Source organism: Octodon degus, unplaced genomic scaffold, assembly GCF_000260255.1.
Source record: "Octodon degus isolate 3935 unplaced genomic scaffold, OctDeg1.0 scaffold00007, whole genome shotgun sequence".
In the NCBI taxonomy this organism is placed as follows: Eukaryota; Metazoa; Chordata; class Mammalia; order Rodentia; family Octodontidae; genus Octodon; species Octodon degus.
Window position 1 is genome coordinate 26574326 of NW_004524583.1, and position 555 is coordinate 26574880.

Below are 555 nucleotides of genomic sequence, written 5' to 3' on the forward strand. Positions count from 1 at the left end.
GAACTCATGACTTTGTGCTTGCTAGGCAGGTGCTGAGCCACTGAACTATATCCCAGGCCTAGAGAGAGAACTATTGTGGAAAACAACCCTCCAAATCCTCTGGGTAGAGAAGATTGAAGCTGAAGTGACTGGTTGTTGATATTCTGGCTCAACCTTGTTCTGAGAGACCAGCCATAGTTGTGGTTCCAATGACAAGGCCATCTTGTGGCCAAGGTTGCTTTCCTGAATCGGCAAGCCACAGGGTCCTTCTGTGTGGCCATCAACTGCCCCTATAGCCTGCGCCTTGTCCTGTGTCCCTTTTTGTGAGGAGAGAAGCCTCCTAACTTCTTGCCTCTTGTGTTAGTGTTATGGCTGCTTGAACAGAGAACTTATTGCGACAGGCCAATACTGTTAATCACCCGGCAAGAAAACAGTGTGCACTTTCCTTTGCTCGGGCCCTGCCACTGGCAGGACGGGCAAGTGTCGCGGCCTCTGTACTGCCAGGACGCTCTGCAGTCATCGGCAGGACCAGAAGTGGCACGAGGAGCAGTCCAAGAAGGCCCACCTGGGCAAAGC